Raw genomic sequence first — 23,718 nt, 5'->3', positions numbered from 1 at the left:
CTCATAAAGTGACTCGCCTTGGATTCTATTGGCCAGATATGCTAAAGCACGCTCAGGATTATGTGAAAAGGTGTGATCGTTGTCAAAGGTTTGCACCTGTTGTGCGACAGCCACCTGAGATGCTGACATCGATCAATACTCCTATCCCCTTCGCAATGTGGGGGATGGATATTCTTGGACCTTTTCCACTTGCTAGCGCACAAAGGAAGTTTCTATTGGTAGCTATTGACTATTTCACTAAGTGGATTGAGGCCAAACCACTGGCCAAGATAACCACCAAGCAGGTTGCTCAATTTGTGTGGGAAAATATTATTTGCAGATACGGAATACCTCGAGTCATGGTTACGGACAATGGGACTCAGTTCAATAACGCTGAGTTTAAAAGTTATTGTGAGGACTACTCGATGGAGTTACGCTTTACTTCAGTTGCTCACCCTCAAGCTAATGGACAAGCTGAGGTGGCCAATAGAATAATCCTCGATGGACTGAAGAAAAGAGTTGAGAAGGCCCAGGGGACATGGGCCGATGAGATACTCCCTATACTATGGGCGTATCGAACAACTTGCAAGGTTTCAACTGGGGCAACCCCCTTTCAGCTGGCTTATGGAGCCGAGGCGGTGGTCCCACTTGAAATCACTCATACAAACTTCAAACCTTGGAAGGAGTTGAAGTCCCTAGAAGTTGGCATGCAACCAACTTAAAGATATATTATATTTGATGTCTACTCTGCGATAACAGAAGTTAATAGTTACCACAAAATAAGGTCATGTTGACCACTGCCATGTAGTCGATTTCCAAGAATAGTTATTTCATTTACTATAATAATAAAGTCCTGAGGATTATCCAACTTGTTTGTCCAAGTTATTTTTACTTATACTTGTGCTGTCTTTGATGAAAGGTTCACAAGTTCTAAATTGAACTTACATGTTTAAAGATAGAAATCCTAAGTATGAATCCATATGGATAAAAGCTCGAAGTTGAAAGTGCTAAGTAAAGCTCGAAGCTAAAAGCATGATATAAAAGAAGTTAACTCGATAGATAAGTTGACAAATAAATAAAGGAGTTAAACCCCGAAGGGTTGACATAAATATTCGAATAAATATACAAACTAAAGCCACGCAGGGCTAAAAACACCTAATCTAGGGTAGACCATCATCAAAGATGTCGTCCCCTTCCTTGGCTTTCCCCTCCTCCTCGGGGACCTCCTCTTCCTTCTCCACATCCTCGGCCATGGGGGAATCAACCCCATCTTGCGCTTCCTCCTCCTGGGTCTCGAGTGGATGGGAGTCCCCGAACTCCGTTTCCTCGAGGTCCTCCGAGGATTCTGAGGTTTTCCCCGGGATCGGGGGGACGGGGAACTTCTCCAAAGTGACCCCCTCGATCTTAGAGCCGAGTTCCTCGATGATGGCCTCCCAGCAACTCTTAAAAGTCTCAGGAAATGCCGCGTCGTACTCCGCCGCCATCAAGTCCTCGTACTCTTTGGACTTCTTAAAGTCCTCGATGGCCTCCGTCCGAACTCGATCTAGTTCGGCTTCCAGGGTCCGAACTTTCTCTTTCTCGGCCGCCAACTCCTTCTCCACCTCGCGAAAGCGTTCAAAGTTGGCGGTGGAAGACTCGAGGTATCGGTCGCGATCGCGCTCGGCGATTGTTTTCTCGGTCCTCACCTCCCTTAAGTTATGGAGGGCCGCCTGAAGGTAGGTGTTGACCTATAAAGATAGAAAAATATGCGCTAAGTATAAGAAGAGTAAGTATAAACAAAGTTTAAGAACGAGTGAAGAAATGACGTACCGAGGCGACAGCTTGGGCTCCGAGAAGCTCAATCTGTAGGTCGTCAGAAGATTCGACCACATGCGCCCTATCTCGTGGGGTAACCACGTTTTTGGACCACTCGGCGGCGGCCCGAGTGTCGCCCACGATGGTGTCTTTGTTCAAGAGGCCCCATTGGACCACATAAGGATTTGGATCCTCATCTATGGCAACGGGCCTCTCGGCCATAAAGGCCGGAACTTTCTCCACAATGGGAGAACCGCCCTCCTTCCTGGGCCGCTTAGTGCGGACCTTTTCCACGGGAACGGTCTTCGAAGCAGCCGTCTCCCTTTTCTTGAAAATATTGCCCAAAGTGGCAAGAGCTGCAAATAAAAAAGGAGCAAATAAGTTACGGCCCATGATCAATTTCGTAAAAAAATAATAACAATAAGGATTAAAGGGGATACCCTTTGGGCCTAAATCGCTAAGCCCATGTGCTTGAAGTGAGGCCTCGGAAAGTAGGAGAGAGCAATGGTGAAGGTTGTCTCCCATCAAGATGCGGATCGCGGCCTCTTCTTCTAAGCCCAACTTGAGGGACCTAACGGGCCCGTCTTCGGCCTTACTAAAGTTGGAAAAGAAGCAATCCTCCCAACTGGCCCCCTCCATATAAACATAAAACCATTGTTTTTTCCAATTTGGGAGGGAGTCAGGGGCCGTGTCAGGAACAAAAATGCTACGGGCCACATTTCTATTTTGAATTTTAACCCAGCCCTCATCATTGGGTGCATTTACAAATTTGAAAAAATACCTAAAAACAGCTACACTGGGCTCCAAATTATGCTTTCTACATTGAACTAGAAAACAGTAAATAAACTTCCACCCGTTGGGCTGAAGTTGGGTAGGACAAATACGGGCCTCAGCTAGGAGCCTACAGACGAACATGGGCGGAGGAAACCTAAAACCAGCATAAGGAGTTTCCTTATAAATCCTAAGGGCCCCGGGCTTTGGGTAACAAGACCTGTCATTTGGGCCTGGAGCCTCAGCCCTGTATGGCCCATTTATCCCAAAGGCTACAGCTATAGTATCTACGGCCTTTTGATCATATTTCGAAGGAAACTTATATGCTTCTAAATGCAACAAATTAGGGAAAGCTTCCCCGAATTCAGAAAGTAAATCCCTAAGTGAAAAAACACTAGCATGGACTAGAGATTTCTTTTTACCTCGGTTCGCGCGAGGATGAGCGGTTGAGGGCTGGGAAAGTTGAGATTGTTGAGAAGAACTGGAGTCCGCCATTGATGCTCTTCGGATGAATGCTTCAAACCCAGAAAATGATGGAGAAAAGATGAAGATTGATCAGAAACTGGAAAATTGCTTGAATATCGGCCGGAAACTGGGATCTTCTTGAAGATCGCCGGGAAACTCGTCTAAAAACTATAGATAGTTGAGAGAACTTGGGAGAGTGTTTGGGCTCCGAGATTTGAAAATTTTGGTGAATGAGGGAAATGAACTTCCAAGGCACTCTAATATATAGGGAGCTCTAACCGGTTCAACAGCCGGTAAACTCTAGGGTTACCGTCTATTTGTGGTCAAATGGGCCCCTAGCCGGTGAATGGGCTTTGTCCAGGCGGGAAGCCCATGAAATTCAAACTTTTCAGAAGTGCCTCGATCGTTCTGGAAGGATCTGGAGATGTCTAAGTAAAAAGAAAAGGGAAATTAAGCCATATAGGCCTGTCAGACATAGACCTTGGCCCACAGGATCCGGCAAAATCAAGTTAGCGACCAACCACGCCTAGGAAGCAGGACTGCCTTGGCGCGGATGTGTGTATGTCTCCTTGGCATGGATCACCAACGCCAAGGAAGCATTTTCTTGTTGAGTCATGAATGACCAACCACGCCTAGGAGGCAAGATTTCCTTGGCGTGGAATGTGTATACGTCTCCTTGGCGTTGATCCCCAACGCCAAGGAAGCATTTTCTTGATTAGCCGTGAATTTCCAGCCACGCCCAGGAAGCATGGTCTCCTTGGCGTGGATCCATTGATGTCTCCTTGGCGTGGTCTACCAACGCCAAGGGAGCATTCCTTTGTTCAGTCTTGCAAGGCCAGCCACGCCCAGGAAGCATGGTCTCCTTGGCGTGGATCCATTGATGTCTCCTTGGCGTGGTGTACCAACGCCAAGGGAGCATTCCTTTGATCAGTCTTGCAAGGCCAGCCACGCCCAGGAAGCATGGTCTCCTTGGCGTGGATCCATTGATGTCTCCTTGGCGTGGTGTACCAACGCCAAGGGAGCATTCCTTTGTTCGGTCTTGTAAGACCAGCCACGCCTAGGAAACTGGGTCTCCTTGGCGTGGATCTATTGATACCTCCTTGGCGTGGATTACCAACGCCAAGGGAGCCACCTGATTGGTGCGATTTCCCCAAGGACAAAAAATATGAAAAAATCATTAAATTGAGATTTTAATTTCAAAAAAATATTTTGAAAATTATTTAAAGGCTCGAAAAATTCTAGAAAATTGGAATTTCATCATAAAAATTTCGATTAATTGGAATTTAGCCCAGGAAAAATACGAAAGTACTCGAAAGTACCATTACAAACGTAATTTTGAAAAATACTTGTTGACTCGTGGTATCGTGGAAACGACTCGAAAGAAAGACTCGTGTCTTCCGGTACTCCAATCGAAAATGAAGTACGATCCCGAAGGATACGAAACAGAGCTATCTTTACTCTACAGTCAATTCAAGTCATCTCTCGAATTATTTCAAAGTAGTCAAGATCGGTGAGATCCTTGCGCTATTTATGGAACTTCAGACCTTGGACGATGGGAATTTGCAGAAGTTAGCTTTCTCGCATGATATGCGAATCAGGAGCTCAGAAAGCCAATAAGAACTCAGCAACTTTTGAAAAGTTTTACAAAACTTATCGAAAGTTGGGGGGCAAATGATATGGGTCAGAAATAATATTATTATTAAAGGCCCAAGGATACTAAAGCCCAGTTAAACAGGGCCTGAGACTCTTAAGTATTAATTTCGTAATTAATTAATAGAGGCCCAATTGTAGGTCCAGTTACAAGTACAAGTTCTATAATACATCTGATTCTAACAAATAAACATCCCGGAGTTCGGATAAATATCAGCAACGAAAGGATAAGAGTTCTATCTTATCTCTTGCCTCGAGGCATACTTCGATAAGAAGTCTGATACACGGAATCATACTTCCATCCGACTTCTGACTCCGAAGCGCCTATATAAAGGGCTCTACCCCTCATAACTAGAACTACGTTTTGGACTTGATTCTTCTCCACGCAGAAGATACGTAGGCATCTCGCACCGAGACCAGTCCAAAGCACGAATCGCTCACCCCCGTTTTTAGTTCTATAACAAAAATAGTGTATATTTGATGTGATTTTAACATAATTACATACATTAAAATATAAGTGCTTGATTAATACGTACACAACATCAATAAAAAATTTAAACTTATTTGATTCATTCAATTATCCTTTTTATGCTAATTTTAATTATATTTATTTTTATTTCATGATATATAAATGTATATATATTCTTGTCCAAATACAGTTATGCATTTTTGTTATATATATATATTTTCATAAATATCAATATATTTATGTATACTTGTACACTTCTAAAGTGAGTTACCTTGTGCGGTGTTTTGATGATTTTTATTTCATGATATATAAATGTATATATATTCTTGTCCAAATACAGTTATGCATTTTTGTTATATATATATTTTTTCATAAATACCAATATATTTATGTATACTTGTACACTTCTAAAGTGAGTTACCTTGTGCGGTGTTTTGATCGAATTATTAAAATAAAAACAAACCCTTGGTCTTCCTCCATCTTGCCTGGGAACGTGAAGCAGCATTGTAACGGCCCTGTCTTAATAATCAGTAATTAGTTGGGTAATATTATATATATATAAATGTTTGATGCATTGTATCATTGTGCTCTCAGTTTCTTACAAACTGGTGTTATGGATTCTGGTTCTAATAGTCTGCAAGCAATGCCTTTTGACATTCTTGCTGTGTTGCTCAAGCTCCTCCTACCTTCCAGGTTTGCAGCTTTTTTACACATTCCTGAAAGCATGATCGCGAAGCGAGAGGTCCTCTATGATCATTCGGTTGTTGGACAGCCTTCATGTTCGATCTTTGTACAAGTATGGGAGTGTGGGAACCGCTGATGATATTGCATGTTTTCATCGTTTCATTGGTTCTAGGGTTGATCTAGGAGTAGCTGATGCCATTGTCTACGCACGCTGCCGTGATCTAATCCGCATGGCCGGGGATTTTGACGCTAACTTTGTTGTTCTTACTCACGTAGCTAACAACGGGGATTTTCTTACCAAGGTTGGACATTTTATTCTTAGCATAATGTATGGCCGTCATACTAGTATATCCGGTCTTGAGGCCCTTGTTGACATGCACATATCTCCACATTATAGGTTCCAGATTGGTAATGTTGTATCGAGTATAGAACTGGTTTTTTCTTCCATTTCCCCGTCAGCTGTTGTAGCTGAAGTGCCCAATGAAATTGGTTGTCCTTTTCATGCCATGCTTGATGACCAACCCTTTGTAGACAATAGGTTGGAATCAGGGATGTGTTTTTTCTGTGAGGTTGCATGCATCTTCAATCGGTTTACAAAGAAAGTGCAGGTTCCAGTTCCTATGCCTTAGAGCATAGGGTGACTTCGAACAGTAAAGCCTCTGATATGAACTGGAAATTGTAATATGCGCGTCTATGTAATGATGAACGTTATATTCCAAGTAATAAATAATGTGTGTTTCCCTAAGTTCACTGTCTTACGAATAGTTATAAACATGCCCAAAGCAAATTTTGGGAAGAAAATAAACTGGTGGATAGTAGGAACATGCAACTGGTACGGAATAGGTTAAAGCAGAATCCTGTAATATGATATAATAAGTATACAAACTGAAAAGACTACAACACCTAAACTTGTTGTAGTTGCATCTGCTCTTATAATATTAACGTCGGTGTCTGCGTGTGTAGTTTTACTCAACATTTTAGCGGAGAGAAATAATAAACATTTTTATTTAGTATCTTGAATTAGAATTATAAGCTTTTGAACGATTTAAAATTTATAGTTTATCATTATAATTTCTATTTTGGGATTCTTAATTTATGAAGGCTAAATGTAATGGGTAGTCGTTGAAAAGCTTTAGATCCTTTAAAAAAATTGTACCACTTTCATAATTTAAGTCCTTGTAAATGAAAAGCGTAGTATTTGTTATTTTTCTGAAAACTATTTTTCTAAGCTTCACCAATATTCATGTCAGATATTATATTTTCCGCGATTGATTTTTGTCCTGACAGTTACTATGCGTTGTAGGTATAAGCTTTTACCTGGAATTTTGTCTGTTAAAATTCGGCTGAACAAGTTTGTAATTCATGTTGGTGAGACAATATTGAGATATATGTTTTTATAATATATTATTGGCATTTGAGTAAATATTTTAGGTAAGAAAGAAGTGTAAATTTTTTTAAAGAATTTATAAAGGTTTTTTTTCCATTTCGGCCCTTTTTTGTGCATTTTTATTATAAGGAAATTTTCAATTATGTTAATATCCCTTTCTTAACTAATCAATATACTCTTAATACTTGCTAGTGAAGGGCTACATTTTACCCATTTTCTTTACCCATATTTTTTACCTGGATGATTTGCCCGATACTCCAACTAAATTTCAAAAACTAACGTGCGTCATAGTAGGCTAAACTGACTCCTGTTTCCTTATCTGCAGTTCGAAATTATACGGTGTTCTCATGCCTACGATATTCTATGTCGATAATGTTCACATAGTACATCCGGGTGGTAAATATGTTTGATTTTGGCTTTTGGTAACATGCCGGTCTTATCAGTCATGAAGTATATATTCCCATAGGTGTTTATGAATTGCTTTTCACTTGAACACGTTGTCATCGAATTCATGATAATATCAAAGTCGTGAAGAAGCCAAATTAGTTTCGTTGGAGTGTTCCTCAAATATTGTCGCGGTGCAAGACAAACAATCAGCAGGTATGGTTTTAATCACATAAAAAGCGACAATCATCCACGCCGGGTGTTTGATATAGTGTCATGCTAACATTATTTAATCAGTTGTGTTAAGAGTTAGGTTATGAATATATACTCTTTTTGCTTGATTCATTTTTTTTTGATATATGACTCCGGTTGTGAGTTCTTTTGAAAGTTGGATTAAGTTCATACCGTGGTTTACAGGAAAGAAGCGAGGTCTGGATACAATTTCAGAAGATGACTCAACAGGTATAAGCGCATTCACAGGCCATGTGGTATTTTTATTTTCAAAACTGTATTATAATGTTGTGCTCATAGGCCATAGCGTGTTACTACAAAACCAGTCTCTATGGGTATGTGTTATAAAGCAGAGTTTATATATTCTCACGTATTGATTCCAGGAGCAAAGAAACGTGTTGGTGGTGCTGCGCTTAACGAGTTCCTTCGTAATAGACTGAATAATATGCAGGCTGCTAAGATAAAAAACAGCATGGGTAAGACCAGTTTTCACATAAATTGCAAACTGTTAACAGTGTATATGTATCCGGCAGAGGCAGTACATTGTCCTTATGATATGTATTATTTTTTCACCCCTTATTTATACCGAAAAAAGTCCTCTTGGCATGCTTGATACAAACATCATAAGTGTGGATTCTGCGTTGGTTGAAAGTAGACCAGGACATTCATAAGCCACCGGAAAATCTCCAAAAAAAGGTTTTTGTATTCCTTTGTAGATGGTGTATTTTAAAGTGTGTTTATGTGACCATTCATTATTCCAGTATGCATTTAGGTACAGGCCATCGAGGTCGTGGTCCTGCTTTTGATAACGTGTTCAGACATATCAACACCGGTTGTCATTCTAACGTCAGCAATGACAAGGAGAATGCTCAAATCAATAACTCTGATGAAAAGACAGGGCTCAAAGGCGACGTGGACGTGGACCGGGTGTTAATAGTGTCATTAACAAATTAAATCCTGCACCTGTTCAGGAGGGTGGATCTGCTGTAGGTTATTTACTAGAAAGACTACTACTATATAATTTATTTAATCCACCGTATATGCAGCCTGAGTCCTTTCAGTCCCGTTAATGTACTCTTACGTTGTCAATTTTTTCAATAGTTCCTGTAAATGGCAGTGAATTTAATAACCTTTTACTTTGTTAGTGTACATTTACAAAAGCAATTTTTTTGGCAGGTCATGTCAATGTTATAAAGCGTCGCGGTCGTGACCGTCTATTAACAATATCTAAAACAATCTTCATTCAACACCCGATAATTCCAGTGGCACTTCAGCAGGTGAACATCTAATCTCTAATTTGTTTAAATGGATCGTAAAGCTCTGAGTAAACTATAATGTCACTAAATGTAGTTTTCTCATGCATGATGGTAAACGGGTTTTCAAATTGACATGGACAGCTCTCCTCAAACCACTTCCAATGTCAGATCGGATGTAGAAAAATGCCAGAAACGACGCGGCCGAGTTCCCGGTTTTAATAATCTTTTTAACAAAGTCCAGTCTACACCTGCCAATGTCTCCACAGCAGGTTACTATTCGGCATCATGTCCCATTTCTTGAAGTGTGTTGATAACATCTTAATTAACCAATCATGCTGATACGCTTATTTTGGCATATCCTCAATATGCTGCATTTTTATTTTTGATTGAATTGTATATGTTATTGACTAATTTTAAATTCCAGATACTGGGACTCCATCGAGTACTGTCAAGGTAGACCATTCAGATAGGAGGAAGCAAGACCAAGATTCATTAGGTCTTCGCACAAATGCTTTTAACACGAGTACATCCAGTTTTCATACTCCATTTTCATCTTCGACGGTGACATCACATTTGGAAGAATCCGGTATAACAGATACTCATACTCCATAGTACTTCTCTAAAGTATAACATAATGGAATTAATTTATAAACTGACCGTCGACCATCATCTTGAAATAACATATTTGCGCAGAACATTTAGACCATCACCTGGAGCCTCAACATCTGGTGTGAAGGATTTACTAAAACAATTTGACGAAGTGCTTCAGCCAACTGATGATGTTGGCGACATGATTCAAGAATTTACAACTACTCGTAATAAAAAAAAATTCCTAGAAATCATATGAGTTATGGTCAAAATGCATCAGCATGCCTTGATCACCTATTCTTACCTGCTGCAGAACATCTACTTACCTTCCAACATGTGGATGGGGTATGCAGACCTAGGACGAGATCCAAGCACTTCCGTCATAACATCCGCGTCTATAACTGCATGTTTGCAATGTGTTCAAGTGGGGGTAAGGTGGACCATAAGATAAACAAAGGTGGAGCACCGTTTTGTTTTAAAATCAGGGGTCAGAAAACGAGCAGAGAAATAGAATTTCAGCAGTTGGTTCTAATCCAGATGACATAGATCCAGTCATTGTTGAAGGTCTTACAAGGATGCTAGACGAAAATAATAAGTTGGTCAGGTACTTTCGCAGCGCGCGTCAAAAGTTTCAAAACAATGATCAAGAAGAGTTCAAGCTGATTCTCATATCATCACAAGCTGAAAATGGTCATCCAAACATTCTGGGTCCTTCAAATGAGTTGCAGGTTTGATAGTGAATGCTGATGCAGATACATCTGGATGCAGGGATACTGTTGTGGAGACTCAAAAAGGTTACCTCAAGCGAGTCTTTGTAACTGATCCTTATTTCATGCAACTACAATTCCCTCTTTTATTCCCTCGGGGGGATGATGGCTATCACACCGAAATAAAGCTCCAAAATATTAACAAAAGAAGGCCTCCACCGGTTGATGATGATGACATTGGTGATGAACGGAAAATTAGAGAGTGTGTGTCAATGAAAGAATATTATTCTTCAAAGTTGATGATTCGTCGAAACGAAGGTAACAATATATTCATACCACTACTTAATCTAATGTTTTCCTTAATGGTATCTCATATTATCATTCTGAAATAATTGTTTGTTTTTGTCGTCATCCTATGTCTTATCAGCTTTAACACCACATCTTGGTGGTAGGTTGTGGCAGCAGTCCGTAAAGGTGACAATGATCCTTCACATGTTGGTAAATGTGTCATACTACCGGCTTCATATACTGGTTGTAAGCGCTATATGTCCCAGTATTTCAAAGATTCTCTGGCATTCTGCCGTAGCATTGGACATCCTTCACTTTTTTTAACAATGACAACAAACACAAAATGGCCAGAGATTCAAGAGATGATGAAATACTTGCCTGGTGTGGATGTAGCAGATGCTCCCGACGTGGTTGCTCGAGTTTTTAAACTTAAACTTGACCAGCTAATAGACATTATCAAAAAGAAACATTTCTTTTGTCGCTCTTCTGATACTTTTTATGTTGCAACATTATTATTACTTCGATATTCCAAGGGAAAGTAATGTTTTATCAATATTTACTTTGTTCAACAGTGATGCACGTGATCGAATTTCGGAAGCGAGGTTTGTCACATGCACATATGCTGATTTGGCTTAACGACAAAAACAAGCCAAAGACTGCTGAACAGATAGATCAATTAGTCAGTGCGGAAATTCCAGATGAAAAGATAGATAGTATTGGTCATCATGTTGTGAAAAACTATATGATCCATGGCCCATGTGGGAAAGATGCTACATACTCAGCATGCATGGTCAAAGATAAATGTGGTCGACATTTTCCGAATCGGTTAGAATTGTGATTTAAGAATACAATTTTCAGTTCAGTATACAAGTCACCTGTTTTTGTGAATTTCAATATGATTGATTTGTCATTGGTTGTTATATGTGCTTAGGTATAATGGATTAACGTGTTTTGATGATTGTGGATTCCCTGTATACCGGCGTCGTAACACCGGCATTACAGTTGAGAGAATGGGTGTGCTACTTGATAATAGATTTGTTGTTCCCTACAACAGGGAATTGCTGCTTCGTTTTCAGTGCCACATCAATTTAGAGATATGTAACAACTCACGCTCTCTGAAGTACCTGTTCAAGTACTGCTTAAAAGGACATGATAATGCTACAATGCTGCTTAAAAAAAAGAATGACAATTCTAGGCCAGAGGAAGTTCAGAAATCAAAAGCAAAATTTTTTGATGAGGTCAAGCATTACCTTGATGGCCGTTATGTATGTGCGTCTAAAGTTGCTTGGAGAATTCTTGGTTTTGATATTCACTCTCGATGGCCATCTGTTGATCGGTTGCCTATTCACTTGCCTGATAGTAAATATGTTGGCTTCAAGACGGGTGAGTCACTGCGCAATGTTTGTCAGCGAGCTGATTCCAAGAGAAGTAAACTCGAAGCTTGGTTCATAGCAAACGAGCGTCTGCCAGATACCAAGAAATATACCTATGCCGAATTTCCCAGTTTTTTTACTTAGATTGCTAAAGAGTGCAGGTGGAAGGTTAGGGAGCGGGGTGATGTGGTTGATAGGCTGTCTAAGGTTCATGCTACTGCTGGTGATCTTCTTTACCTACGAATGTTATTGATGAGGAAAAAAGGTTGTACTAGTTTTGCTGATGTAAGAACTGTTGATGGAGTAGTTTATGACACTTTTAAGGATGCTTGCGGTGCAATGGCTCTACTTCAGAATGACAACCAATGGCATGATGCGTTATTGGAAAATGCTCACTCATCATTCCCTCATCAACTTCGGGAGATGTTTGTCAACATTATTGCATACAGTTCAGTAGCAGATCCACTTGAGTTGTGGAGACGACATTTGCAATGTATGTCTGAAGACATTTTAAATATGAGGAAGGCATCAAGCGGCAACAAGGACCTTCAACTTTTTGAAGATGAAATTCAGAACTTTGCTCTAGCGGGTTGGTTTTCATTGTAACAATTATATCTTATGGCCAATATCACACTTTTTTAATTTATACACGCTACATAATTAGGAACAATATCCATTATTTTTCCGCTTTCATTTCAGGACATTAAAATTCAGGTCCTCAGAGTTGCAGATTGACATGGCTAGATGTAATGAATTAAGTAGCTCCAGTCAATATTTATTTTTCACCAGATTAAATCACTTTGCTGATATTAATACTTTATTTTGTATGACAATATGTTAATATATAATATTAATATTAATATCAATAAAAAATCGAATGGATTAATCTGAGTTTAGGTCTGTTGAAAGCATTTAGCTTATATGGTCAATTAAAGGTTATACTTATAAAAGAGGTTAGTTCAGGGGTAGTAGTTATCATTTGGATTGTCTCAGTACTATATTACAAAATTCTGTAGATTGATGTTAATCACTTTGAGCTCACCTACTCCTGTATGCATCTCATACAACTTTACATTTTATTTGATTAGATTTTTCAAGTCTGTATTGGAGCCATCAGTCCAAAAAATATGTATCTTTCCCTTGCTCAATTTTTTTTAATGTGCTGTTTTTGGTATCTAAAGTACCTCATTTAGAGGTCTACCATTTAGTACATCTCAGTGATATAAGTTTGGACATATATTCTTCTAGTGCTGTTCTCCCCCCAAATAGTCTGCTTAGTGTAATGTGTATCATACGACCAATATCTCACTTTTTTAATTTATACACTCTACATAATTAGGAACAATATCCATTATATTCTCCGCTTGCATTTCTGGACATTAAAATTCAGGTCCTCAGAGTTGCAGATTGACATGGCTAAATGTAATTAATTAATTAATTAGCTCCAGTCAATGTTTATGATTCACCAGATTTAATTCTTTTCAAATTTAATTAATTTTCAACTTAAGTGAACCGTGAATCCGACACAGTTTCTGACCATTTAGTAGTCAACAGATCAAAATCTTCAATGCTACTTTTGTCTCTCTGCGAGTAATTAAGTATGTTTAAAAGTATATAGTCCACGATGTTAGTATTGGTGTCCTAGAGACAATACTATTGTGTTCTATCGTAGACATTTATGGATTATGTTATATTGATTATTGAATAAATATTTATTGTGTCTTTATTTACTGCGTAATAAATTGAAAGCATAATAAATGTCCTTGGAATATTATATGTAATTCTATATCTCTAAGTACGTGACTTAGAAATGAGATTATGAGAATAATATCATATTCCTAAATGTCCCTAGTCGAGTATTATTGTTAAGGGACAATAATGATGCATTAAGACTAGTATGTTTGTTGACTGATGATCACATCTCATTGATCATAGGTATAGTGATGCTAAAGTCAAGAACATAAGTGCATGTATCGACACATGGCACTGGAATGACCCACCGTGAGATTTTACATGTTAATAAGTGTCATTGGAAATTTTCACTGTGATAATGATGTAATGATCCTTTGACTTGATATCATTATATTTCTATATGAGAATTAATATACTTTGGTTGCACTAAAAGTTACCTTTGACCGGGTGATGATGAAATGTACATTGGGTATATTATGAATCGTATGAGAAATATGAATGATCTAGAAAGGATTTAACCCTCCTATTTTAGGAGTGATATTATTGGCCTCTTGATTGAGTGAGACTATAAAATGCATGGCCGTGCTCAAATATTGATTTGTTTAATAGTCTACTCATTGATCAAGGAAATTCGGATTAGACGATGAAGAGGATGACACAATACATGCCTTGAGTCTGATCTATAATATAAGGTTAAAGGGATTAAATTACATTGTACATTATTCACAAAAGGTTTAATTGAATCACCAATTATTATTATTACTTGGGTAGCAATGATGTATTACTAGATGCCGCTCATTGTTTATAATTTTATTATTGGATATTAAAATTTTTGCCAACGTAATAATAACCTAAAGGGTCACACACTTTGAACGTTTAAAGGAGTTTTAATTTAAATTCTGAATTTAAATTAAATGATTAATTCGAAATAAATTATTTAATTGAGCTGGTCTTAATTAAGTCATTAGAATTTCGAATTTAATATTAAAACCAAAATCGGATTAGGTTTGGAGAAGCCCAAATCCGATTAGGGTTTGGCCCATCTATCTCTCTTCCCTATAAATACATAATGATGTATTGTTTTAGGGTTAAGAGTTTCATAAAATCGTTTTATTAAAAAACCCTAGCAGCTCCATATCAGGAGAGGCTAGAGAGAGAGAGAGAGAGAGAGGCTGCATTCGGCTAGTACCGGCTCCGGTGATCTTTGGCGATCAAACGTTCGTGTGGACTGCTTAGAGACGCGATCCTTAGACCGAGGGCTGCGTGGTGATTGCTCGTTCCGGACCTCCATCTTTCGCTAACGTAAAGCTTCAACAAGGTATTACTTCGTATCTCCATGATCAGCCGTACTTTATAGATGGATCCTCGGGTTAGGGTTTCGGAAAATTTTGATTTTACGTCGATTATCCGCTGCGTTTGTTGCCCCGAAACCCAACAGTGGTATCAGAGCTACGTCTATAAGGGGCTGATTTGGTTACGTGTTTACAGTATTCGATGCATGTATGCATGTTTTATGAATCTGCCTTGATATGGTTTTGAGATATGTTGATTATAACATGCTATATTGATCATATATGATTCTGTTATGTTAAATATAGTGATATGATGATACTAGCATGATTATGATTTGCCATGACTAATTAGTATGCGATTTGTATGTTCTGCATATGATGTGTTGTTTATATAATGATATAAACTGTTCAACAAGATGGTGTATGGACATGATCTGGTCACTGGGGAATGATTAGCATGTATATGATACATGCTTCTGAAACTGCATATGATGCAGTAGTGGCAGAAGGTAACAGATATGATCTGTATAGCTCGACCCCAGCCTGGGGCTGCCGCCCCCGGACCCCGCCCGGTGGCTGCCGCCCCCGGACCCCCGCTTTGTATGGTTATGTGTTCTTGTTTGTTTACTTGAGCATGGTGCTGGTTATGGCCTTAAGGACCCCTAGTTTAATGTTTTTGGTTTTGGTTGTGTAAATACGACTTGCATGTCGTGATATTTATTCTTGTAATTTTAATCTCGAATGTAACTCGAGTTTTCTCATGTAAGTACATTAGAATAGGTTGTTTTCAATTATTCATTGTAATGTACTTGAAGATTGAAGGATGATCCACAAGGAGGGGCAATCAAGGAGCATGAAGACTTGTAATAGTTATACATCTTCACCATAGATTGGCCTAGATTCTTTCATTAGCTTGAAAGAATCACATAGGATAAAGGCCATAACCATGCACGTTTACATACTGCACTTTACATATATGATGCATGAGATAATGATATGTATGCGTAGTTATAGAGATGCATGCTTAATTAGATTAAGATGTATGTATTCGATACGACACCCATGCCATGCTTGTTTAAATAAGATAAAATCTGTAACGACTCAAGATTTTAAAAAGGAATACAACGATCATGAGATTCTCGTGGTTATGAAACACGGAATTAATTATGGATTTTCGATATTCAATGAGAGGAAGATTCCGTCGGATTTGGGGTTTTTAAGTATAGCCGTTGTGCCAACACCTCAGGTCGGGTTTTCAACCAATCAAAGAGTATTGACTTGAAATATTTAATTCAAGGAAAAATTGAGGATCTCTTTATGACAGGATCATGGTCGTTTTAATAAAATCCTAAATTAAAATATTAAGTTAATCAGATGCCTTCCAATGATTAATACTCGTCAAGATCTAGATTGAAAGAAGTAGGTTTGCCAAAGCAAAGTGCTTTAATCAATCATGGGAAGACGTGATAAGTAAATGTACTTAGTTATTGAATTATTGGGTTTAACTTAACTAAACCATCACAATAGGATTGTGGGTTTAGAGGCATGGAGTTTGGTGAGATTTATTACATAAATATGTGCAAAGGGTTGCTCCACCAAACTATCCAAGAATTATATTTGATATAATTGACAAATGTCGTCTACCTAAATAGTCATGTTTTGAGAGTATTAGCCCACGCTAACTTAAAACATGGATGAAATATGGATCTTGGCTCACTAGAAAGATTTGCAGAAATGCTTTCCGAATTAATAGTTAGGGCTATTGATTTGAACAAAATAGTGGGAGATATATATTTTGAATATATATTTATAATCACTTGAACATAATTTAATAAACATCTGTAGACTAATTTATCTTATGCATTTGAAATATTGTAGATATCCAATGGCAAATAATTCAAACAACTTCTCTGTACGATCAGTCCTTGAGAAGGACAAGCTGACAGGAACCAACTTCCTTGACTGGCAAAGGAATTTGAGGATTGTCCTCAAACAAGAGCGCAAGCTCTATGTCATAGATATTCCTCGCCCTACACCTCTCGCTGAAGGATCAACCCGTGCTCAGCATACTGCTTATCAGAAGCATATCGATGATGACACGGATGTTCAATGTCTCATGTTAGCGACCATGAGTGCTGAACTTCAGAAACAACATGAGAATATGGATTCTTATGATATGATTGAGCACCTTAAGCGTATGTTTGAGGGACAGGCTCGTCGGGAGAGGTTTGATACTTTCAAATCTTTGAATGCTTGTAAGCAGGGTGAACGTGATCCGGTAGGACCGCATGTTCTGAAGATGATAGGGTATATTGATTATCTTGAAAAATTGGGTGCCCCGATTGGTCCTGAGCACCAAATTGATCTGATCTTGCAATCTCTAAACAATAATTATTCTCAGTTTGTAATGAATTACAATATGAATGAGATAAACAAGAACCCCGCCGAATTGTTGGCAATGTTGAAAACTGCTGAAACCAACATTCAGAAGGCGTCCCCTACTCCCATATTGATGGTGAATAAGGGGAAGGCCAAAGGAAAGGGTAAATGGAAAGGCAAGAAGAAGATGGGATCTAATTCTAATGCCAATCCGAAACCTGGTCCAACTAAGGCCTTGAAGCCGAAAGGTGGTGTTCAGAAGGAGGGTGATTGTCACTATTGCAAGAAACCAGGTCATTGGAAGAGGAACTGTCATGCTTATTTGGAGGATCTGAAGAAGAAGAAGGCTGCTGCCGCTTCTGATTCAGGTATTTATGTTATAGAAGTCAATTTGTCTACTTCAACATCTTGGGTATTAGATACTGGATGTGGTTCTCACATTTGCATGAATGTGCAGGAGCTACAGGGAAGTAGGACGTTGGCAAAGGGAGAAGTCGACCTGCGAGTTGGCAATGGAGCAAAAGTTGCTGCTATAGCTGTAGGGACTTATCATTTATCGTTGCCCACTGGGCTTATTTTAGAACTTGAGAATTGTTTTTACGTGCCTGCAATTTGCAGAAACATTATTTCAGTTTCTTGTTTGGACAAGAAAGGTTTTGCTTTTTCAATTCAGAACAATAGTTGTTCCTTTTCTTTGAATAATGTTACCTATGGGGTTGCACGTTTATTTAACGGTTTATATGTTCTTGACTTGGATACTCCCATCTATAATGTGAATAATAAACGACTTAAAACTGATGACTCAAATAAAATATACCTCTGGCACTGTCGTTTAGGCCATATAAATGAGAAGCGCATTTCCAAGTTACATAAGGATGGATACTTGGATAAGTTTGATTTTGAATCATACGAAGCATGCGAACCATGTCTCATTGGAAAAATGACTAAAGCACCTTTCACAGGACAAGGTGAGAGGGCCACTGAGAGATTGGAACTAATACATAGTGATGTATGTGGTCCAATGCGAACTATGGAAAGAGGTGGCTTTTACTACTTCATAACATTTACTGATGATTTCAGTAGATATGGATATGTGTATCTTATGAAGAATAAATCCGATTCTTTTGAAAAGTTCAAAGAGTACAAAGCTGAAGTAGAAAAGCAAACTACCAAAAGTATTAAGACTCTACGATCAGATCGTGGAGGTGAATACTTAAGCCAAGAATTTAAGAATTTCTTAAAAGAGTGTGGTATTGTATCACAACTTACTCCTCCTGGAACACCACAATGGAATGGAGTTTCCGAGAGGAGGAATCGTACCTTGTTGGACATGGTGCGATCAATGATGAGTCATGCAGATCTTCCAATTAGTTTTTGGGGCTATGCCCTAGAGACGGCTGCCTATACACTTAACCGAGTTCCTACTAAAACGGTCCAGAACACTCCATATGAGATATGGACTGAAAAACGTCATAGCATGTCATTTATGAAAATTTGGGGATGTGAGGCGTTTGTGAAACGTCAAAATTCTGACAAGCTAGGACCTAAGTCTGATAAATGTAATTTTGTGGGATACCCAATTGAAACAAGAGGTTATTCATTCTATAATCCTTCAGAGAACAAAGTGTTTGTTGCTCGAACCGCTGTGTTCCTTGAAAGAGAGATGCTTTCTAAGAAAAACAGTGGGAGGATAATAGATCTCGATGAAGTTCGAGAACCATGTTCGGTGAAATCTACACGCAAGCGTACGCGATCACAAGTAATATATTAAGTTCGATCCCACAGAGACTGGTGAATTAAGAATACGCACCTATGCAACAATGTATGATCAATTATCACTGCTAAGACAATTAACAAGGATTGGGTTCTTTTATACTAATAATTAAAATTACTAATCAAATTCAGAATAGGAAAACACATGGGATTCTAACTTCATTATCGAATTCATCTAGAATTGAAATTACTGATTAACATGCGACTGTTGATCCTAATCAGACAACACGGAAGTAATACATGCCAACTCTCGTTGCACACATATCATACCAATCAAAATCCACAATTAAGACAGAAATCTCATGGACACCAACAAAGCTCAGACCCTATATCTCTATAGCGGTAGTGTAAGCAGAGAGGTTTAATAGCAAGTCGTCTATCGTGATTACACAGGGTGATAAAAATAGTTCAAGTCTACCACAAATTATGTTTCATTCACATAATCCTATGTTTACATGGCATAGTTCTAAATTCAATCATCCACTCTCGCTTCAGAAAGAATTAACACACAACTTAGAAGTTAGCTACGCTTCTAAGAAGAATAAGCACGGCTCATGCAAAGCAATCAACATATGTCACAAAATCACGTAATTATAATCGTTACTAGACTACATCGATAAATCCATTAGAATCCCATGAAGGCGGTTAGTTCATAATCGAACTAATCGACATCATGGGTTCTAATGAAAGCATGATAAAGAAAAGACGAGAATTAAATAGAATAAAATGCTTGAATTAATAATAGTAAGGATCACACGTTACAGATTTGATGTTCACGATCTTGCTCGAAACTGTCACTTCCTCGCAAAGAACGATCTAATACAAACTGATAATGTGCTTCGAATAAAACTAAAACTATGATTACGATATTAAGCTCTACTCAAACTACGACTATGAGGCTAGGGTTTTTACACACGAGAAATAAAAATGCATTGACTACGTCAACCGGGCCTCGACCGCTGCGAAAATCCATCAGAAAAGCTGTAAAAATCGGCCCGGGGAGTTTCTGCGGAGCGCCACCGCGCTACACTAGCGCGGGCGCGCTAGTGATGCAGGCTGTAGCGCGGGCGCGCTACAGGTTAGCGCGGGCGCGCTACTGTCTGTGATGACAGCCTTGATTCTTTGTTTTTCAGCCCGTTCTCGCGTGCATGTCCTTCCTCGTTCCTAGTACCACTTCCGTAGGTGATCACGGTTGCATTTAGCATATGCAACAAGCCCTTTAAACCCCTAGATAGCTCTAGTGGACGAGTGTGTTCTCGTGAGGGTTTGTAGAAGATATACCCACAAAATCCCAAGTCTCGGTGAATCCACAATTCTCTATTCTCGCAAATAATGCACCAAAACCAACCTAAAATGATAGAAAATCACTTCATCACCTCAACTCGTGACCTGCACAGAAAAACAATAAAAACACATCAAAAGACACTACACACTTAAGTACAATCAACCAATTTAAGTGGAAATGAAGGCCTATAAGTGCGTATAAATACCACTTATCACACCCCCAAACTTAAACTGATGCTTGTCCTCAAGCGTCAACGACACTATACAATAATACAATGCAATGCATGAATGCAACTACGTGATGAATGAATAAACTATGAAGTCATTGCCTTGTCAATTTTTAATACCTCAGATTGTGCTAATGTTCTCGACTTTCATCTCTCTCGCTACCAAGTCAATCACTCTTCTATTTACAAGTGTGGAGTGCCCGTGTGTGCAAGCATGCTCTTTTATTGAGACAAGACAAAAACTACTACTCCCACAGAATCCCAATCAAGAATCGTAAAAGTCTAAACTAACACCCCGTCACTCAAGTCCAACTAAAAGCCAAGGTCCCAAAGAATGTCCACACCCTTCTATTTTATTCACTATATTATTTTTTTTTCTCTTTTTTTTTTTTTTTTATTGGTGATTAATTGCTTGGTCTAAGGTCAGAGCGCTTCGCAGTGTAAATGCGTTACGAACACCACAAGACTTCACACACCAATTATTCACTTTATTCTAGTGGTTTATTTAACTGTGCAATGGTTGAGATCCCTAAAGATTTATGCACTAGTACCCATGTAGCGAGCGTTGGGTCAACAATCCCAAACCACGAAGGGCTTTAGGTTGTTAGGCACAAAGTCCCCTCAGACTTAATTACTCGAGTACTAATGAGCTCAACCTAGTTAATTCTACCACTTATTTTTTTTAGTGAATTTATTTACTACTATATTTTTTTTCTTTTTCTATATTATTCTTTTTAGAAAGGTATATCTACTCCTCAGTTCCCCCAAACTTAAGATTTACAGACCTAAGCTGAAGGGTGTTCAATTCAATCCTAGAATTCATGGAATTTCGTCTAAATCCTATCTCAAGAACATATGTGAATTACAATTTCCAACACAAGCAATTTCCAAGTACTAACCTAGCATTGCAATTGAAACTACTAATCAAGAACTACGCACATAATTCATCATAGGCAATTAACTTGGCTTAACTTCATAATTCATGCAAATGCTCGTGATACTACTATGACAGTTACTATGCGAAATAAAAAAAACGTGAGTAAAATAAAAAAACGTGAGAAATAATCAAATCAACATAAAATAAACGTGAACTACATGAACTAACTAACACATGCAATAATAAAAAAAAACTATCTAATAATATGCTCTTCCTTAGATTACCACCCCCAAACTTAAAATTTTCAATGTCCCCATTGAAAGTGATAAAAAGGCTAGAGCACCCACATACCTACTCGGAGTCCGAGTCCTCCCCCTCCTCTGCTGGAGGTGAATCTGGTGGAGGATACTGCATCCCCGCTCCGAATACTGGCCACTGAACTGTGACCCCCTGTGCCTGAAAAGCACTACCTAGAGCCTGTGTCATATCAAAAGCAAACCTCTGGTGGATGTCATGCATGGCGTCCATCCGTCTCGCTAATCGGCGATAATGAACATCTCCCATAGGCTCGGAGCTCCTCTCTGTCTGCGACGTACCAGCTCCAGAAGCTCTAGGCTGCTCCCTCCTAACAAACTCGGGACGTCCCCCTGGCATCTCATCATATAAGTACCCGAGACCTCGAGGGTGGGGAACTCCTCCTTCCCACTCCGTCATCCGACTGATCGCCGAATGATCAATAGGTGTCCCTGGCAACTGTAATTGCTCGTTGGATGGCCAACGAACACCACTCGATCGACAGAGCTTGGTAACAATTGTGCCATGGGGAATGGCACCAGTGGTTCCTCCTCGCAAGAACCTCAGAATCCCCTGATGAATAACATGTCCCAGGTCAATATACTTGCCCAAGACAATCCCATAAAGCAGAATCGCTCTCTCCACTATCACCTCATGCCCATGTGACGATGGCATGATGTTGGCACATATGAAGGCGTTCCACGCCTTTGCATACCGGTTCAACGCGGCTGCTGGAAACGAAACATGTGCCGGCAAAGGCGGTGCAGTCATCTTCCAACGTGTATCCGGCACACACATATCATAGACTAGCCGCTCCAAATCAACCGGATCATCATCAAATCGGCGTTTTGCACGCCCAATCCTCTCCACCACCCAATCTTCTTCATCAGGGCGCCTGGCACGCCCCCCAATGACTCTACGGATTGCATCCGCACTGTAATCCACCCGGATTCCCCGAACAACCGTGAATCCATCACGATTCTCCTTGGCATTAGCATAAAATTCTCGAACAATAGCCAAGGGAACCGCCTCCGGAGCCTCGCAAAAAGATTCCCAACCACGTTCTTGAATCATGTTCAAGAGCTCACCATCTTCCGCCGTGGGCAAGAATCCCCTCTCCTTAACTAACGACTTATTCATAAGCCGTTGAAACTCGTTTCTCGCACCATCCGAGGTAAACTCAACCTCGCCCATCGAGGAAGAATCGCTAGATGCGGCGGCTCGGGTGCTCGGTCCTTGTGATCTTCTTGCTCTTTTGGGTGCCATTGGTAGAGATGTAGATTTGTAAGAGGTTTGTGTGTATTGGGTTGGAGAGATTGAATGAAGGTTGTGTGTATGGATGTGTATATATAGGTAGGGTTTAGAGAATTATAATGGGAATTGGAGATATGTTTGTGTTTATATAGGGATTGGAGGGCTGAGTTAGGGTTTTAGAGGGTGTATTTCGGGCTAGGCATGCAAAATTAGGATTGTGGGCTTTTTAAAACGAAAAAAAAACTATTTTTGGGGGAAAAATCCGCCGGTCCGGCAGTCAGTAGCGCGGCCGCGCTAAGTATAGCGCGGGCGCGCCGTGCAACTTAGCGCGGTCGCGCCTGACACTAGCGCGGGCGCGCTAGTGTCTGACACCGGAGGCTGAAATTTTTCGATTTTTGTGTTTTTGAGGTTTACAATGGTACAATGTGGTTCCAATGCGTGGGTTGCCTCCCACGAAGCGCTTGTTTAACGTCGTTAGCTCGACGTGAAGTCCAGAATTAATCCGATTCTGTTTGAAGAATCGTGGTTTGTACCTCACGATTCACATTTCCGCCAAAGTAAGGCTTCAACCGCTGACCATTAACCTTAAATGATTCATCCGGTGATTTTGCATAGATTTC

The 23,718-nt window shown here is 39.5% G+C and overlaps 1 long non-coding RNA gene across 1 annotated transcript; it reads left to right on the top strand.

Moving 5' to 3' along the window:
• The first annotated feature begins 8,205 nt into the window (after positions 1–8,205).
• Positions 8,206–10,014, top strand: LOC108216964 (uncharacterized). Its single transcript, XR_010291512.1, has 4 exons — positions 8,206–9,091; positions 9,212–9,339; positions 9,495–9,656; positions 9,764–10,014. It is a non-coding gene; the product is annotated as an uncharacterized LOC108216964 (long non-coding RNA).
• The last annotated feature ends 13,704 nt before the right edge of the window (positions 10,015–23,718 follow it).

The sequence above is a fragment of the Daucus carota genome, chromosome 4, assembly GCF_001625215.2.
Source record: "Daucus carota subsp. sativus chromosome 4, DH1 v3.0, whole genome shotgun sequence".
NCBI lineage: Eukaryota > Viridiplantae > Streptophyta > Magnoliopsida > Apiales > Apiaceae > Daucus > Daucus carota.
The sequence above is the reverse complement of the archived record's forward strand: the minus strand, read 5'-3'. Positions and strand labels throughout refer to the sequence as shown.